At 38.3% G+C, this 17,000-nt stretch overlaps 1 non-coding gene across 1 annotated transcript in view; it reads left to right on the top strand.

Moving 5' to 3' along the window:
• The window catches only part of LOC106874249 (uncharacterized), a 50,868-nt gene that overhangs the window by 15,591 nt on the left and 18,277 nt on the right, over window positions 1-17,000 (top strand). The window contains exon 2 of the transcript XR_008267141.1: window positions 13,552-13,704. This is a non-coding gene — a transcript (uncharacterized LOC106874249). The remainder of the gene's footprint in view (window positions 1-13,551; window positions 13,705-17,000) is intronic.

The following is a 17,000-nucleotide window of genomic DNA, read 5'->3' as shown; positions in this document are numbered from 1 at the left end:
ATATATATATATATATATATATATATATATATATATATATATATATACACACACCTCTACACACTCATGCACAGAGAGGTATGGCTGTGTGATTAAGACAGTTCATTCTCAACCCCATGATCTCAGCTTCAGTCTTGTGGTTCCTTGGGCAAGTGTCTTCTACTATAGTCCCGTGCCAGCCAGATATATATAAATGTAGTATTACTTTAATGAATTTTTATGAACCTACCATCTCTCTCCGTACATTAACTCTTGCTTCGTTTTAGCTTTCGTTATATGATTTTATCTTTTTCGTTGAGATAAGTTATTAATCATATCATTATTTTTTTTTTATTTAAATTTTATTTAGTCTTTTCATCTATAATTTGACTCTGTGAGTCAAATCTGACTAAACACCTTACATTATTTCAACATTTCCAGGTAAAATCCCCACCTGGATTTAACTTTTGGCTATATATCTCTCTCTTCTACAGAATGAGTCACAATACCTACATAAGACATTATTGTTGTTATTGTTTTTATTACTTGTCCATCTTTATGTTCAGAGTTCAAATTTTGCTAAGGTCAACTTTGCCTTTCATCCTTTCGGGGTCAGTAAAGTAAATATTAGTTGAGCACTGGGGTTGACGTAATCGACTTACCCCAACTCCTGAAATGCTGGCCTTGTGCCAAAATTTGAAACCATCATTATTATTATTATTTAGGGTGGTGAGCTAGCAGAATCGTTAGCATGCTGGATGAAATGCTTACCAAAATTTCACCAGTCACTACATTCTGAGTTCAAATTCTGCTGAGATCAACTTTGTCTTTCAGCCTTTCGGGGTCATTAAATTAAGTACCAGTGAAACACTGGAGTCAATGTAATCTACTAGTCCTCTCCCCCCAAAAATATTCCAGGCCTTGTGCCTGTAGTAGAAAGGATTATTATTATTATTATTATTATTATTATTATTATTAGGGTAGCAGATTAGCACAATTGTCAGCACATCAGGCAATATACTTTCAGCTCTTTGTGTTCTGAGTTCAGATATTACCAAGGTCAACTTTGCCTTTCATCCTTTTGGGGATCAATATAATAAAGTACCAGTCAAGTACTGGGGTGGATGTAATTGAAAACACCCTCCTCCCGAAATTACTAGCCTTTTGCCAAAATCAGAAAGAATGATTGTTATTATTTAATATGTTGAGCTGACAAAATTGTTTGTGCATTGGACAAAACGCTTAACAGCATTTCTTCTGGCTCTTAATGTTCTGAGTTCAAATTCCACCTATATCAGTTTTGCCTTTCATCCTTTCGGGGTTGATGAGTTCCAATCAAGCACTGAGGTCAGTGTAATTGACTGACCTCTCCTGTCAAAATTACTGGCTGCATGCTAAAATTCGAAAGAGTTATTATAATTGTTAAGGTGGTGAGCTGGCAGAATCAGTAGCACACCGGGTGAAATGCTTAATGGTATTTCATCCATCCTTAGGTTCTTAGTTCAAATTCCACCAAGGTCAACTTTGCCTTTCATCCTTAGAGTTGAAAAATTAAGTACCAGTGAAACACTGGGGTCGATGTAATTGACTGGTTCTCTCCCCCAAAATTTCAGGCATTGTACCTTTAACAGAAAGGATTATTATTACTATTATTATTATTATTATTGAGGCAGCAAGCTAGCAGAATCAGTAGCATGCTAGGCAAAATGCTTGGCAGCATTTCATCTGTCTTTAACTCCACCAGGGTCAATTTTGCCTGTCAAAATAAGTACCAGTTGAACACTAGGGTTGATGTAATCAACTAGTCCCCACCCCCAAAATTCCAGGCCTTGTGCCTTTAGCAGAAAAGATTATTGTTACTATTATTTAAGACGTCGCACATTATCCAATATCATGATGTTGTTGATTGAAGATATTGTGTCTACCAGGGGTTTGTACTGTCTGTCAAGTCACAACAAGGATCTCAAGCAGACAGTACTTTATGCAATATGAGTGTAGTTCCAAGTAATGCCGATTTTTGCAGTATACCTAGATTGTAGGGTATTTCTAAAGATTTCAGATGGTTTTTCAGGTTGGGTGGTATTGAACCTAATGCTCCAATGGCAATAGGGATAACTTTTATGTTTGACTCTCATAGCTGCCACATCTTGGCAATCTCAATTCTCAGGTCTCCATATTTATCAATCTTTTCTTTCTTTCATGATAATATGTTGATCTAACATTACTGGTCTTGTGTCAAAGATATGAAAGATTTATTATTATTATTATTATTATCATTTTTGAGTGAGAGAGAGCAGTGCATGCCATCAAAGTGACACTAGGGTAAAATATACGAAGCCCATTATACCCATCATAACTACCCGTCTGATAAGGGTACACCAGGCACATGCATCACAACCATATGTGCACGACATAGTGATATGATATCACGATAAACAGTGCATGACCTTGCGGGTGGGGCCCAGTTAGAATTTTCTTCGGCTCGAGTAGCCCATCCTGCTCAAAAGGCCCCTATTATTATAGAGCATTAGTTCAGATGCCACCAATGACCGGTGTTACTCATTAGGCCAAGGACTACAAATACTTATGAAATTTGCCATAGGTGGAGGAAGATTATTGTTGTCTGTTATTGTAGTCAAATGATTTCTTTCTCCTACTTTTTCTTTTCTCTTTTTCTTCTTTCTCTTTTTTTCTTCATCTTTTTTTTTCTTTTCTCTTTTTTTCTTTCATCTTCAAGAGATGATGGTTTTTGGTAGATTCAATAGAATTATAGATAGAATACAAAACTATACTTTGTTCTAAGTCCAATTTTTAAATGTAATGAATGTATTTTCCACTTCTTTCTAACATTAATGAAACAAAAGGCAAGAACCAGTTCCACTGACTGTGTTGTTCTCTTCCACTACAAAGATCGATTGTTCTTGTACTTTGTACTTTGGTCAAAAGAAACCATTTCTACTACCACCAACACCACTACTATGACCACTACCTCTACTACTCCTACTACAACCACTACCATCACCACTGCAAGTGTGGTGGATTGTCAGAATTATTAGAGCACTATTATTATATTAGTGAAGACAAGTGACTTAGTTGTTAGGGTATTTGGCTCATGATTGTAAGGTTGTGAGTTCGATTCCTGGCAGCACATTATGTTCTTGAGCAAGACATTTCATTTCATGTTGCTCCAGTCCACTAAGCTGGCAGAAATGAGATGTATGTGTAATTCAAAGGGCCAACCTTGTCACATTCTGTGCCATGCTGAATTTCCCTGAGAATTACATTAACCCTTTCAATACCAACCCGGCTGAAACCGGCTCTGGCTCCATCATACAAATGTCTTGTTTTCATAAGTTTTGAATTAAAATCTTCCACCAAACCTTAGTCACAATTTATGTTCCTAACACTAGCTGAATGATAACTAAGTCGTTTTACTAAATCCTTTGATATATTTAAAGTAATTGAAAGAAACACAGAGCATCACAAAATAAATACAGTAATGAAAGGGTTGAAGGTACACATGTCTGTGGAGTGCTCAGGCACTTTCACATTAATTTCACAAGCAGGCTGTGTTATTGATCAAATTAACTGGAGCCCTCGTCATAACCAACAGAGTGCTAGCTATTATTATATTTGATGTAAACATGGCAACATGGAAGGTTTCATCCTTTCAGGGTCGATAAAATAAGCACCATTTGAGTACTGGGGTCAATGTAATTAACTATTCCTTTCCCCCAAATTTCGAGCCTTGTGCCTATAGTAGAAAGGATTATTGTTATTATTATTAAGGTAGTGAGCTGGCAGAATTGTTAGCATACCGGGTGAAATGCTAAGTGGTATTTTATCCGCCGCTATGTTCTGAGTTCAAATTCAGCTGAGGTTGACTTTGCCTTTCATCCTTTTGGAGTAGATTAATTAAGTACCAGTGAAGCACTGGGGTCAATGTAATTGACTAGTCCCTTCACCAAGAATTTCAGGCCTTCTGCCTATAGTAGAAAGGATTATTATTATTATTAAGGCAGAATTATTATCATGCTGGACAACGTGTAGTGGCATTTTGTCTGTTTTCACACATTTTGAGTTCAAATTCCGCCTAGGTACCAGTTAATTGACTTACCCCTCCCTCAAACTTGCGGACCTTGTGCAAAAAATTGAAATCATCGTTATTATATTTGGCGTACCAGGCAAAATGTTTAGTGGTATTTCACCTGTTGCTACATTCTGAATTCAAATTCCGCCAAGGTCAACTTTGCCATTCATTCTTTCAGGGTCGATAAATGAAGTACCAGTGAAACACTGAGGTCAATGTAATCTACTACTCCCCTCCCCACAAAATTTTAGGCTTTGTGCCTGTAGTAGAAATGATTATTATTATTATTATTATCATCATCATCATTAAGGTGGCAAGCTGGTAGAATCATTAGCATGTCAGACAAAATTTCTTCCAGCTCCTTATATTCTGATATCAAATCTTGCTAAAATCCACTTTGCTTTTCATTCTTATAGGATTTATAGAATAAAGTACCCAGTCAAGTTTTGGGATTGATGTAATCAACTTACCCCTTTCAAGCTGGTAGAATCGTTAATAAGGTTAGGTTGGGTGTGAGGGCATGTGCTGTTGCAGCATACTACTGCATTCACCATTTGTTAGTATATTCATGGGTCCTCCTGATCAACCTATTGGAAAAGAGTTCCAGTCAGTCCCCGTCTCTGCAAGATACTTTTCATCTGCCATGATCATGTGGCATGTGACTGACCAGCATTGGCCTTCGAACCAGCTAGATCATCAGTGAAGAGAACACATGCAGGGTCTAACTTGGACAACCTAGCAACATGATCAGTCTGAGCTGGTGCTCCTAAATCATAGAAGTAACAGGATACATCCCAGTTTCTGAGTAAATTCATTGGTTGATTATGAAATCTGACCAATGATAATCCATAATCTTGTGAAGCATCCTGGTACCAAAGGAGTTTGGGAAGCTCCGAAGGGCCTCAGATAGTGTCCAAGTCTCACAACTGTAGAGCAGGGTCTGAGATCCATCAGGGTTGTGTCTTGGATCTGACTCTGCTCAGTGCCTGTATGGATTGGATACTTGGCTGAATGGTGGCTCAATAAAGTTGTGGTGCACACTCATTGGTGAAACTAAGATTGCAGACCTAGATTTTGCTGATGATGCAGTTATTGTTGCTGAGTCTCTGGATGTCTCAAGGAGCACTCCCCTTTCATTGGGTGAGAAAGCAGAACCACTTGGCCTTAGAGTCTCTTGGGTGAAGATAAAGATCCAGTCCTTGCATTGGATTCTTGGAGGACCCTACCTAATCTGTCTCTGTTGCAGTGAGAATGTCGAAGTTGCTGACTGCTTGACTTATCTCAGCAGTTAGATTCATAATGGAATTAGCTGCAAGTTTGATGTCCTAAAAAGACTTGAATGAGCTGTGGTACAGTTGTGGACACATTGGGCAAGGGTGTTTGGTGCTGCTGGTATCTGAGCAGGAGGACTAAGATTTGGGTCCTTAGATTAACAAGTTCAACACTGTACTTAGTGGCATTTCTTCTGGCTCTTAACATTCTAAATTCAAATTCCACTGCAATCAATTTCACTTCTTATCCTTTCAGTCTCAATAAAATGAAGTACCAGTGGGAATATTGGGGTCAGTTTAATCATCTTACACCTTCCCTTAAAATTGCTGGACCTGTGCCAAAATTTGAAACCACCATCATCATCATCATCAACATTGTAAGAAATAGTGAAAGAAATTGCCATTATTTTGCATTAACTCTTTAGCATTCAGATTATATTCTATCAAATGTAATGCTTATTTATTCCCATTGTTTTGAATTAATCGTGCATTTTGTTTTTGAGATTTCAATGTGATTCTTTATGATTGAGCTGGATATGGCTGATGTAAATGCTAAAGAGTTATGGTTAACAATGTCAGGCTTAGAATCTTTATGTTATTTTAAATGTATAACAACAATCCAGTATCATTTATCTTCTGTGTTATATATGGTATCAGAAACACAGGCTGAGTCAACCAACAAAATAATTATTGCATCATGCCTAAAAAAATTTATGAAGTTTCAAAATAAGAGAATTAACTTCACACCTCACTCTGGTTTAATGCAAGTAGCCATGTAGCTCCTCTACAACAAATAAACCTATTCCAGACCCATATTTTCATATTTTAGCCTCTTGTCTCCTAACAGGAAGACACCTTAGCCACATTTTGTTAAAGTGGATTTTAATCTTGCTCAGTCTCACTAGTGCTGATGCCATGAAAAATGAAAAGCACCTCATACACTTGGTAAAGTGGTTGACATTATGAAGGGCATCTAATTGTAGAAGCCGTGCCAAAGCAAACATTGGAGCATGATGCAGTTTTTGGACCCATCAGGTCCTGTCGAACCATCCAACACATTCTAGCATGGAAGATGGTAGTTTATCCTTTTGCATTGAAACCAGCCATATCCAACCCATATATTCTACAATGTAATTGAAAAACTAAACAATCACATCATTGAAATCTCAAAGCTATGAGATGTTGTTGTTGTTGTTGTTACTCCGCCGCTTACGGCATCGAGGGTTCCAGTTGATCCGATCAACGGAACAGCCTGCTCGTGAAATTAACGTGCAAATGGCTGAGCACTCCACAGACACGTGTACCCTTAATGTAGTTCTCGGGGATATTCAGCATGACACAGTGTGACAAGGCTGACCCTTTGAATTACAGGCACAACAGAAACAGGAAGTAAGAGTGAGAGAAAGTTGTGGTGAAAGAGTACAGCAGAGTTCGCCACCATCCCCTGCTGGAGCCTCGTGGAGCTTTAGGTGTTTTCGCTCAATAAACACTCACAACGCCTGGTCTGGGAATTGAAACCGTGATCCTATGACCGCGAGTCCGCTGCCATAACTACTGGGCCATTGCGCCTCCATGCTATGAGATAATGCATTATTAATTCAAAACAATTTGAAATTTTATTTTAATTTAAGATGCAAGTAGAATTGGCCAAGAAGGAATGAATGGCCTATGAAATTGTGGTCAGATGGAAGAATAGAATAGACAGGAAGTACAGTGCAAAATAGAAATTGTATATCACTAACAGTAACAAACAATGGCTTGGAATGTCAAATTCACATATGCACACCTTTATACAATACAGATGCACACACATTGCACATGCACAACAAACATACAATACACACACATCCACAATGTTTTCTATAATTTCAATTTACCATATTCACTCACAAAGAATTGGTTGGCTTGGGGCTAAGTAGGTGCTCTGCAATGGAATTGAACCCAAAACTACATGATTGCAAAACTAACTTCTTAAGCACACAACCATATCTGTGCCTGTCAGCTTCCAATGAAACATTTGAAGAGTTGTTGACTAATTCATTTAATAAGTCTTTTGACATCTTTAATTAGTCTTTAGCGAGCACAGATGGCCAAGTGGTCATCAGTTTATATCCGGTCACTGCTAGGTTTCCACGATAAAGACACTTAACTTTCAATGACCCACTCTGGTTACAAGTGGATTCTATAGGGCAATATTTTACACCATTGTATAGATGCATGCGTGGCTGTGTGATAAAAAGTTTGCTTTCCAACTACATGGTTCTGGGTTCAGTCCCATTGCATGGCACATTGGGCAAATGTTTTCTATGATGGCTCTGGATGCTTCCCAACCACATGGTTCTGGGTTCAGTCCAGTGTGTGGCACTTTAGGCAAATGTCTACTACTATAGTTCTGGACCAATCAATGCCTTCTGAGTAGATTTGGTAAATAAAAACTGAAAGAACACTGTTTGTATGTGTGTGTGTGTTTGTGTCTGTGCACATGCACGTGTTTGTTACTGTTTTCTTGCCTTGACTTCACATGATAGTTGTGAGTGTCACTCTCATAGAAAGCAGAGCCCTTCATTTCCAACATACTGTGTAAACATGTCTTGTCATGGGGAAATATCACCTTACTTGGAGACATAAGATCAGAAGAATTGCAGCTGTAATCATTTCAGCCTTTTATTTTTAAAGGAATAGTTCATCTAGGACTACATCATCCTTGTATCATGTGTGTTTCCTTTTTTTATGATGTTAAAATGTGTTTTTAATCCCAACCTCTTTTTTTACCATAAAAGTACCCATACCTGAGTGGAGGCGCAATGGCCCAAAGGTTAGGGCAGCGGACTTGCGGTCATAGGATCGCGGTTTTGATTCCCAGACCGGGCGTTGTGAGTTTATTGAGCGAAAACACCTAAAGCTCTACGAGGCTCCAGCAGGGGATGGTGGCGAACCCTGCTGTACTCTTCCACCACAACTTTCCCTCACTCTTTCTCCCTGTTTCTGTTGTGCCTGTAATTCAAAGGGTCAGCCTTGTCACACTGTGTCATGCTGAATATCCCCGAGAGCTACATTAAGGGTACACGTGTCTGTGGAGTGCTCAGCCACTTGCACGTTAATTTCACAAGCAGGTTGTTCCGTTGATCGGATCAACTAGAACCCTTGACGTCGTAAGCGACAGAGTGCCAACAAGACCCATACCTGTGCCATATAAATAGCACCTGTGCCAGTGCCACATAATAGCACCCATGCTGGCACCATGTAATATCACCTGTGCTGGTGCCTTGTAAAAGTGCTTGTGCTGGTGCCATATAAAAAGCAGCCAGCACACTCAGTAAAGTGATTGGCGTTAGGAAGGGCATCCAGCTGCAGAGACCAAGCCAAATCAGACTGGAACCTTGTATAGCTCTCCTGCTTGCCAGCTCTGGTCAAACAATTCAACCCATGCTAGCATGGAAAACATACATTAAAAAATGATGATTTGTATTGAAATACACTGCTTTCATTTGAATTCCAGCCAGCCAGCCATGGGGATATATTGACTTGCTTAAAAACAGATGAGCATTGTAACAGGATGGATCTCTGGCTGTAGAAAACTTATCTCAACGAATTCCATTTGACCCAAACATGTCATGATGACAATGAATTTTTTACAGGCTGTTTGAGTCAAGTTGATATTAACACTTTAGCATTTAAACCAGCCATATCCAGCCCAAATATTATACGTATTTTACATTCAAGCCTGTCAGATCCAGTCTCTCACACCTACCCTACAATGTTGTTCTAAAAATACACAATCACATCATTGAAATCTTGAATCTAGGAGATAATGCATGATTAATTTTAAAAGTTGTGAGCAAATAAGCACTACATTTGATAGAATAATCTGAAAGCTAAAGAGTTAAAGGGTTAAGTTTAGCTCAGCAGGGTGTTTTTTTTATTTTTTATCTTATATGCAATGGGTAAAGCTGATAGCTGGTGAGAAACCAATTTGAATGTGTGCTAATTTTAGTGTGAGTTTGTTCATGCCTATTCCTGTTTGCAGTTGGCTTTTGTAGGATTCCAACACGAGTATTTAGCTATTTGCTATTATTGATGTGCAGGGTTGGCAGGCATTTTTGATCTCAGAGAACACCTCCATAACACACATACATGATGGTGTCTGTGCAATAGTGAAGGTGCACAGGCACATTCCAGTGTGCTGTCACCTTCATTGTCCAAGTCTAAGCTTTGTTTAATTTAATTTAATGTTATTTGGGTAATCCTGACTTGGCAGGAAAATTACCATGAGATAGACGATGATTGATACACTGAAACAGAAATAGACTGTTACATGAGAAGGACAGACTGGATCAAAAGAAGGTTTGTAGTGATGCAGGAATAAAATGTTTGGAAGCATGGAAGAAAAAGTAATGTTAAACTAGCGATGATGACAATAATGATAAGGAAGAGGATAATGAGTCAGGTGCTAAAATTAAGTATTGTTTTTTTTTGTTGTTGTTTTTTGTATGCTTTTTGTTCACATATTTTGACAATTATTTCTAGGGATGTACTGTAGATTGAACAACAGTTATGGGGTGAGTAGAGGGGTTGTTATGGTATCATATCATGTTATCTATCTGTACTGGTTGGGTGGAAGGAGGTGGAACAGTGATGGTAGCAGTGGTGCTGATGGATGGATGTAACTAAACTGGCAATTGCAGCAAATATTCTTTTTTATTCAAGTGAATCACAGCTGTCAACAGCTATCAGTTATTTTCCCCAGATAGTATTATGCTTCTGCCATTACTACTACTATTGCTACTGCTACTACTACCATCGCCACCGTGACAACCACTGCTACCACCACCACCACTATTACTGCCAACCCCACCATGACCACCACCACCACCACCACTACTACTACCACCACCACTGATACTGTTGTTTCCATGTTACATCAACAAAAAAGAAACCCTCCCCACAGACACGCGCCCACATCAGGCTTTCATGTTACATATCCTTCATGTGTCCAGTCAACCAAGTATGTAATGGCACTACTTTATGTTACTTGAATGGAAGATTCCCTGATAATAAAACAATGATTCTATTATGTTGGCAACAGCAACAAAAACCATGACAAGCCATTGGATCCATTCATTTTTAAAGTAGTAGTAGTAGTAGTAGTAGTAGTAGTAGTAGTAGTAGTAGTGATGGTGGTGGTGGTGACAATTTAAACCTATCATGGAGATACTTCAGTGCAATGAGTGTGTTAAATTGGAAATCAAATACTTCTGGAATGAGACACTCCTTAAATATTTGAGAACATCATCATCATTGTCATTCTTGTAATCCCTACTTTCCCATGCTTTCATGTGTCAGACAAAATTCATTGACACAGATCATTTTTCTACAGCCAGATAGATGCTCTTCCTGTTGCCAACCATTGTCTGTTTTCAAAGAAAGTATTCCATGCTTTTCTTTTGCAAGCCGACAGGGCTTCCTCTGAGCACTCAAATTTTTTCACAGTGAATATACTAGCTACCTCAGACGCTCGGCATAAGTGCACCTTTGGGGAAAATGTGTGTAGGTTGTAATTACAGGGTAGTTGATGATCTACCACAATGCAGGCAGTGGACCTTGACAACACCTACCTTGGTGCTCTCACTTGGACATGTTTCCACAGAAGACTACAAGCAAACTTCATGTACAATGCTGGGTATGTGGGTGTATACATTATCCGAGATGTCCTTTTCTTTCCAAAGATAGTAGGGTATGATTCAAGGAAGGTTTGGTTGCTATTTCTAGTGTGTCTAGTGACCACATAGAAGCTGCCTTTGTGAAGACAAGAACACACACACACACACACACACACACACACACACACACACATATGCACATGGTGCTATTTCCCTAGTCTGAACATGTTTTCATGGAAATCTGAAAATATGTTACTTTTTATATGATGGGGTGGGGAGTAAAGTTTTTGTTTACAGTTAATGTTGATGCCACATAAAAAGCACTCATGCTGGCGCCTTGTAAAAACACTCATCCTTACACCCAGCACACACTGTAAAGTGGGTGACATTAGGAAGAGCATCCAGCCATTGGGATCAGACTGGAATCTGGTGCAACTCTCCTGTTTGCCAGCTTTGTTCAAACTGTCCAACCCATGCCAGCATAGAAAATGGATGTTAACAACAATGATGATGATGATGATAGGCTTCTTTTACAGTTTCTTTTTCCCAAATCCACTCAATGTTTTGATCAGACCAGAGCCATAGTAGAAGACACATGTCCAAGGGTGATGCACAGTGGGCCTGAAACCAAAACTATATAGCTGTACTTGAGCTTATATTAGCCAATTAACTAATTTATTAACTCTGTTAACAGGTTATAAAAAGCTCCTTCTTCAAGATGCTCAATCTGCTAATCTTATGTCATTGTCGATACCTTTCAATTTGCTGTAGATTAAACAAGTTGTTTAATCACAGATAAGTTATGATCAAGTAGTTGTGACTGTCCCATCTTTATTTCGAACATGATACCCAATTCTTTAGTCTGGTTGAGAACATGACAACCGTCTAGTGTTGAAGTACGATAAAGTGTACTCATTATAATCTGTAAAATAATCAGTGATTAGAAGGGCATCAAGCCTTAGAACCAACCCCCAAAATGGAATGCATAAAGAAGGCATGATCTTCCAACCCATCCCATGAGGCCAACATCTATCCAGGAAGGCAATAACTGTTCAGGGGGATAACACTTGCCCAAGATGCCACACAGTGGGACTGAACCTGAAACCATGCAGTTGGGAAGCAAACTTTTTAACCACACAACCACATCTGCATCAGTGCATTATTGCAATAAATATAAGTATTACAGGTATTTTACTAAATCACTTCTAATTAATTGTTTTGAAGATTAACTGAAATCCATCATTAATCTGAGTCATCAGATAATGTTAAGTTAAAAGAGGGGGATTAATGGTAAAACAATGAAAGGAAATCAATGATTTCAACAGTTCCAGCTATTTTAAGACATAACCATATGGACATTAATGGCAAAGATGATTCCATGATCTAAATATTCTTCAGTGAAAGGAAATCATTCAGTGATTGAGGAACGGATACCTGGAAAAGGAAGAAGAGTCTTGTGAATTTATTTATGGTAAAAGGTCATCCATTTGTAGCTCTTAATGTTTGTTTACTTCTGAATAAATCTTCATCAAAGATCTATAAATGCTCATCTTCATGATCTTTTTACTTGTTTCTGACAGTGGCCATACTGGGGCACAACTTTGAAGAATTTTTAGTCAAATGAATCCACCCCAATACTTTATTTTTTTCTTAAAGCCTGATAGATAGTCTATCATTCTCTTTTGCTAAGCCACTAGGTTACAGTGACATAAACAGAACAACACTGGTTGTTAAACAGTGGTGGGGGACATCCTCAAACACAAAGAGACATACACATATATATATATATACACACACACACACATGACAGGCTTTTTTCAGTTTCCGTCTATCAAATCTACTCACAAGGCTTTGGTTGGCCTAAGGTTAAAAAAAAATCATTTGCTCAAGGTACCATGTAGTAGAACTGAACCCAGAACCATGTGAGTGGGAAGCAGACTTCTTACCACACAGCCATGCTAAACATCATCATTGTTTTAATATCTTCTTTTATATACTTGCATGGGTTAGATGAAATTTATTAAGGTAGGCTTTTTAAGGCTGAGTGCTCTTCCTGTTACCAATCCTCACCTATTTCCAAGTAAGGCTCTTTCTGAATTACATTCTGTGTTCAAATTCTACCAAAGTCATCCTTTCAGAGTTGATGAAATAAGTACAGTTAAGCACTGGGGTTGATGTAATTGACTAGTCTCCTTGCCCAAAATTTCAGGCCTTGTGCCTATAGTAGAAAGGATTATTATTACTAACATTAATATTAAATTTTACTTCTCAGGGCTCTCAATCTTACTTCTTCACAGTTAATTCTGTGAGAATGGACAGCAACCTGTTATCAAAAGTCTTGCGGGGTCTCTTTCTATGAATTATAAGATTTGGTACTTAAATGTTAAGTATTGCGGAAGATATTTAATACCCAAGTACCAATCTCAAAATCCTCGCTGTTCCCAATGGAACAGTTTTTTGAGCATGTTCTACCCTCATGTCAATTCCAATTTCTGCGACATATTTCTCAATTATTATTATTATTCACTGAATTTTATTTTTGTCATTTCAGGCTATCTCGGTATGAAAAAACTAATGAAATGCTTCTCAATTTCAATCTTCTGTCTTCATCTCGCTACGAAGCAACGTGTCACAAGTTCAAGAAAGACACATTACTCCTGTACGAGATGAAAAAAGACCTTGATACAGTCTTTAAAAGAATCAGGTCAGTACTGATTTTCAATTGTTTTTTTTCTTTTGTTTTTTTTTATCAAAGTTCAAACAAGTTTAGAACAAGCCACAATGATAGCTTCCATGTAGTCACCAGACACACTAGAAATAGCAATCAAGAAAAGGACACCTCGGATAATGTATACACCACTTACCTCTTAAAAGCAATTTTAAAAGAGCCCATAATACGTAATGGTTGCTGCTGAAACTCCCTTTGATGAAGGATTCACGCATTTGAGGTTGATCTGGGTCCTCCCCCCTTTTTTTTAGTGACTCAACAGCAATAACAACAACCACAAGAAGAATTAGTGTACTTCAACAACAGATTTTCAGTCAATGTGAATTGCAATGTAATTGTGGAGAAATGCATAAAAATGCATAATTTTGTCAGGTCCTAAGGTTGTTGACATTTTAGATATCCCTGGTTAAAGGACCTCATAAACAGGAGTTAAGATTACTACTGAAGTGAAAAGTGTGTGTCTTGAATGATACACAAGCTGTGGCCATACTGGGGCACAGCCTATGTATCATCATTCAAATCGGCCCCAGTACTTATTTTCTTAAGTCTAGAATATTCTATTAGTCTTTTTTGCTAAACTGCTAAGTTACAGTGTTTGTTAACAAACCACCAGTTGTTGAGCACTGAGAGATGAACATGAAGATGTGTAAGCAGGTACATACACATTGTCATCATTGTTTAATTTCCATTTTCCATGCTGGCATGGTTTAGACCATTTGAACTTCCTAACACCAACCACTTTACAGAGTGTGTTGAGTGCTTTTTACATGCCACTTGCATGAATGCATTTTACGTGGCACCAGTACCTGTAAGACAAAAACCTTTAAGCTAGGAGAGGGAGTGGAGGCATGGACATAAAAGACATGCCTGTATGTATGGATGGCCGTAATTTTACTTAGCTTGACATGTCTTCTCAAGTGCAGCATATCGTCCCAAATGCTGGTCCTTTTGTCATCTCGTCAGTGAAGCCCAGTTTCTGGAGATCCTTTCTCACCACTTCATTCCACATCTTCCTGGGTCTACACCTTCCACAGGTTCCCTCTACAATTAGAGATCAGCATTTCATTATATACATATATGCATACATACACTATGGGGTTCAATATAGTTTCTCTTTACCAAGTACACTGACAAGGTGTTGGTCCATCTGAGGCTATAGTAGAAAGCACTTGACCAAGGCACCAAACAGTGGGACTAAACTTGAAACCACATTGATATGAAACTGATTTCTTAACCTCAGCTTTGCCTGCAACTAGAAACAGCTCAGCATAGCTACATTCCAATACTGAACTATGAAATCAAACTCTCAAAATCAGTCACCAAAAAGCAACAGGAGAGAAGCACAAAAGACAAGAATGCATACTTTCACCTTGACTGTAATCTTGACCACAACCCATTTTCATTCTATTAGATACTCTTTTACTCTTTTACTTGTTTCAGTCATTTGACTGCAGCCATGCTAGAGCACCGCCTTTCGTTGAGAAAATCGACCCCAGGTCTTATTCTTTGTAAGCCTAGTACTTATTCTATCGGTCTCTTTTTGCCGAACCACTAAGTTACGGGGACGTAAACATACCAGCATCGGTTGTCAAGCGATGGTGGTGGGACAAACACAGACACACATACATATATGTATATATATATATATATATATATATATATATATATATATATATATATATATATATATATATATATACGACGGGCTTCTTTCAGTTTCCGTCTACCAAATCCACTCACAAGGCTTTGGTCGCCCCGAGGCTATAGTAGAAGACACTTGCCCAAGGTGCCACGCAGTGGGACTGAACCCGGAACCACGTGGTTGGTAAGCAAGCTACTTAACACACAGCTACACCTGCAATAGGGAAGTCTTAGGATCTGACAAAATTACAAACGTACACCTTGCATTCCTATGAACCTATCTACCTACACTTCCCATCTCCCCATCCTTAGTCCATGTTCCCTCTTATACTCACCTTCTTACACTTTGACTGTGTACTTTGACACCTCATCACCAACATTACTATTTTCTTTCCATCCACTCCTATATAATGTCAGGAAGCCATGTATCACCTTTGCTTGTCCTGTCATATTTTAACTTCTCAACGCTTGGCATAAAGTTACTTCTCCCTCTTCTACAACCCTATTCGGTCAAGGTCTTTTTTTTTTTTTGTCTTGCAATTTTCTTGCTGATCTCACTAGTGCTGGTACCATAAAAAAAAACTACCCTGTATACTCGGTAATATGGTTGGTGTCAGGAAGGGCATCCAGCTCTAGAAACAATGGGCAAGCAGTCATTGGGGCATGATGGACAAATTGACAGGGTCTGATGAATCCAAGGATCCATCAGATCTTGTCAAACTGTCCAACCCATGCCAGTAGAAGATAGATGAATAATGATGATGACCCCCAAAGACCTCTTAGTTCTGAAGGTTTTACATTCACCATTGTTTTCACTTACTCCAATATCAAGCTAATGAGAGAGTCTGTCCATGGGTCATAGATGTGCTAGAAATAGTAGCCAAACTTCCCTCAAATCATACCTAATTTGAATAATGTATTCCTGATTTCCTTGTACCTAGGAAAAAGATAGGATGATCATAGAAGATCAATACGTTTGATCATATTTTTGATCAGGGCTGAATTGCAGTTTAAATGTAACTGCCATGATTGGACCTCCATGTGGCATAACCTTCTAGAAATATCAGCCAAATATATATCAAATCATACGAAGCCATTAATAAATAAGAATATATTGGATAACATAGTCCTAGGTACACTATACTTCGAAAATAAAATGGTATGGCCACAGCTAAAACACCTTTTGTTCTTAGGTCTTCTCCATCATGTAGTATGATCATCAGTATTCAGGTCTAAATCCATTGTTATATATCGTTAAGAATCGCTTGATGTGCTTTTGTGAAATAGCATAAAACAGTATCCTACCCTGTCTGGATTTATAGAAAGTTTTCATAAAGTGACCCTATGCAGAATTTTATCTGTTCCAGGCGTTACTACTCATAATCTAATACAAGGGAGGCAACTCTGCTTCTTGCTTTTGTGAGTTGACATAAATGAAAGTAAATATATATATATGGGAGAATATACGAAAAAACAACAACAGACGAGGACAGGTGGTGTAAATAACAAAAGGATGTATTAGTATGACGCTCGGGAATACGGAAAGTCTTTGACGTTTCGAGCTACGCTCTTCAACAGAAAGAATACGGAGACAAGGAGAAAAAAAATTGAAAAAATTATATATATATATA

This window comes from Octopus bimaculoides, chromosome 2 (genome assembly GCF_001194135.2).
Source record: "Octopus bimaculoides isolate UCB-OBI-ISO-001 chromosome 2, ASM119413v2, whole genome shotgun sequence".
In the NCBI taxonomy this organism is placed as follows: Eukaryota; Metazoa; Mollusca; class Cephalopoda; order Octopoda; family Octopodidae; genus Octopus; species Octopus bimaculoides.
Note: the sequence above shows the minus strand (reverse complement) of the source record. Positions and strands in the feature narration are given on the sequence as shown.